Below are 3,568 nucleotides of genomic sequence, written 5' to 3'. Positions count from 1 at the left end.
TGCCATTATACACACGCTTTGCAACAATCTCTAGCGTTTCGTTAGCCTGCCTCTGTGCTGTAAACTGATCCTGCTTCGGTCGGCGGGTAGGATACACCGAACTTGCAAGTGGGATATTCTTCCTACAGACAGTAGGGGCGGGCGAGAGAGCCTTCATTCGCCCCGTAATGAGTCATTTCACCATATACCGACTTACGAAGATGATTAATTAACACGAAAACGTTGCCTGGTGTCCCTTTAAATATAAATATAGTGCAAGGCAGTTCAGTGCAATGATAATGTATTAATAACAATGTGAGGTAAATGGGCAAAACAGTGTTGATAGACTTTGTTCAGTGTAAGTGTGGGGGCTATTTCTAAACAAAATCACTTACAATTATGTTGTAAGCATCATGTGTCTACATTAGCCATTATCGTCCAGGCCAAACTGCTGAGCCTTAGCCACAATGTTTATCTTTGTGTTTAGATAAGTAGCTGCCAAAAATGTTGCATGGGGTGATGTTTATGTCTCAATGTTTAAGACAGTGCCACTCTGCTTGTTCCAAGTAGGGATTGTGACATTCTGCCTGTTCCAAGGAAGAAGTGAAGAGATTATTTCTTGACGTCAGGATCTTGTCACCTCCCACAGTGAATCAAGAAGGGATCTGTGAAGATCTGCCATTTCAGCTCCTCCAATCTCAGACCCTGTCCTGACAGAGAAGGAAACACAGCAGACATTGCCAATGGCCAAACGTACAGAGTGGGCTGTACACTTCACCACAGTGCTGGACATTGTGTCAAAGAGTTGTGAGTTACCAACGCAACCACACGTCTGTTTTAGTGGCATCGTGGAAGACACTGTGCTACCTCCTAAGGTGAATTTAACAACACATTAAACATTTTCTCTGTTATCCGAGGTAACACTTTTGGGGTTAAACTGAAATTATTCAGGCTCAGTCTTTGGGGTTAAATGAGCGTTTTCCAAGCTCGGCCTTAGGAGGTTGAATTTCCAGGTTTAACCTAGCCTGCTCCTGTTATTGCTATGTTTGCGGTCTTGTGAGAGGGAAAAAGCCTGGGAAGTCATGCAGATATACAGCGTTGGCAGATGGATTGGGGCAGGCTACAGATTGGCACTTGGATAAAAAAACATAAATTGATAGCAGCAGACCAGGATCCAGGTTCTGTGGTGTATTGCATGAATTACATGGAAACCTGAGACGCATCGCAGACGCTGTGAGGGGGCCATGGGAGGATGTATTGAGTTACCCGTTCTGAAGCTGCAGGCAGGGAAGACGAAGGCTAAAATATGCAGATTGGCCTCTGGAAGATGGAAATGAGGTTGCAAGAACAAACAAGAGATCAGTAGACATGAGTATTTGTAGACTTGTAGCCAAATTAACTATGTTTCTTCCACTGTAGCCTTTTCAAGGTTAGGAACTCAGGCATAAGTTGAGTGTGTATTTTTGTGTGTGCCATTTCATTTATGTGGATTTGTGTGTCTGGTACGTGGTGGTTCACTCTCTCTCTCTCTGTGTGTGTGTCTGTGTGTGTGTGTCTAAGTTCTGTTTGCATTTGTGATTGATTTGATGTGTGTCTCTCTTTGTTTGGGCTGTATATTATGTGTGTGTGTGAGTTTGTGTGTGTGTGTGTGTATGTGCACAAGTATGTATATGTGTGTGTGTGTGAGTGTGTGTGTGTGTTTGTGCCTGTGTGTGTGCCCGTGTGTGTGTGTGTGTGTGTGTGTGTGTGTGTGTGTGTGTGTGTGTGTGTGTGTGTGTGTGTGTGTGGCCCCAGCTGTGTTTGTGTGTCCCTTCATTCCGGTCTGACGCTCCCCAGTCATCCAGGGTGCTTGCTTGGACCAAACGTCCACCACTGCCCCCACCACACCCCCTGCCCACCCCTCTTTCAGTCACTTTATTAAATAAACGCCCCTCTGATTGCCCCCCAAAAGCACCTCTTTATAGGATTAGGGCCTCACCCACACCTCTCCATCAGCCCTAAAACATGCCCCCCCCCCCAACCACACTCTCAAACACACACACACACCCCTGGCAGTGTTTGGTAAGATGGCCGCTGGGTGTAACCGTCACAGGCTGACCCTCTAATGGCTGCCCTCACAGCTGTGGCCGAGAGGGGCTCTCCACCAATGGCCATCTCCCCAAATGCCACTGGCACTGCAGGAATCCCCCCCCAGTCGTTTAAAACCTGCAGTCTGGCCAGGCACTTGCCCCATAAGACTGCAGCACCACTGCCACAGCGCTAGCCAGACGCAGAGTCTCCTCTCCTACATAGGATGGACACCACACAAGCGAGGACAGCGAGGGTTCACGCCGAGAGAACGATACCACAGACACCAGGAAGAGTCTGAGACAGAGAGTGAGAGAAAGAGAGAAAGAGAGAAAGAAGGGGGAAATGCGGGAAACGAAACAGACTGGAAACTAAGTTTGAAACCAACCCAGAGGAGATACTTGCTATATATATTTATATTTATCAGGACCTAGTGGCAAGAGAAGCCATTAAGGAAGCGGCAAACATACAGTTTGCGTTGTGACGGTGGAAGGAATAAACAAAGCGGCAGGGATAGAGTTTGTATTGTGACGGACGCCAGGTCGCGATCGTCCCAGAGACACTCAGGTAACTCATTAGTTCAGCGTCCTTCTTCAGTAAGACGACGGGTGAACTTTGACCCCGGATGGTACACTATCTGCTGTTCACAAATGGATAGAAAAAAAAACAGGCAAAAAGAACATTAGGGTCATGGTCATATTTTAGTGCTGTTTTGGGAAATGTCAACTAATGTCATTTTTGAGAATGCTTTTGATTTTTAATTTAGTAATTAAAGCATATATGCAATATATATTCAATATTATTTAGTAGATTTAATATTTAGGTAGATTGAACAGATGTGAACAATGACAATACTTTCACCACCTGTCTAGATAGTAATTTTTTGTAATATGAACACCCGACCAAATAACTTTGATAATGACTTTGATACTGTGTGTGTGTGTGTATGTGTGTGTGTGTGTGTGGTGTTTGTGTGTGTTTGTGTGTATGTCTGTGTGTGTGTGTGTGTGTGTGTGTGTGTGTGTGTGTGTATGTCTCTGTGTGTGTGTGTGTGTGTGTGTGTGTGTGTGTGTGTGTGTGTGTGTGTGTGTGTGTGACAGCATGAAGGCTCTGATCGTGTCTTTGCTGGGGCTGCAGTTGGTCATGGGGATGGGGTAAGTTGTCTGCGCCTCTCTTCTTTACTCCTCTCATCACCTTGATAGCCTCTAACTGACCCATCACCCTGTGCTAGATGATGGCCAGAATCAGGCCTAATCAACTGAGGTCAACTGAACGCAGTGTTTTTCTATCAGACATGTTATGAGTACTATATGTTTGAAGTAGACCAGCTGCTTCAGTCAGGCCTATTTCAGTGTTCCGTTAAATAGAGTCACAATAATAGGTACTGTGTCTTTGTGTGTGTGTGTGTGTGTGTGTGTGTGTGTGTGTGTGTGTGTGTGTGTGTGTGTGTGTGTGTGTGTGTGTGTATGTGTGTATGCAAATTAATGTGGCCCTGCATGCTCATTTTCTCACCGTCTTGTTT

At 45.5% G+C, this 3,568-nt stretch overlaps 1 pseudogene; it reads left to right on the top strand.

The window, feature by feature from the left end:
• Positions 1–2,554: 2,554 nt before the first annotated feature.
• The window catches only part of LOC121688949, a 7,269-nt pseudogene continuing 6,255 nt past the window's right edge, over positions 2,555–3,568 (top strand).

This window comes from Alosa sapidissima, chromosome 17, assembly GCF_018492685.1.
Source record: "Alosa sapidissima isolate fAloSap1 chromosome 17, fAloSap1.pri, whole genome shotgun sequence".
NCBI lineage: Eukaryota > Metazoa > Chordata > Actinopteri > Clupeiformes > Clupeidae > Alosa > Alosa sapidissima.
The sequence above is the reverse complement of the archived record's forward strand: the minus strand, read 5'-3'. Positions and strand labels throughout refer to the sequence as shown.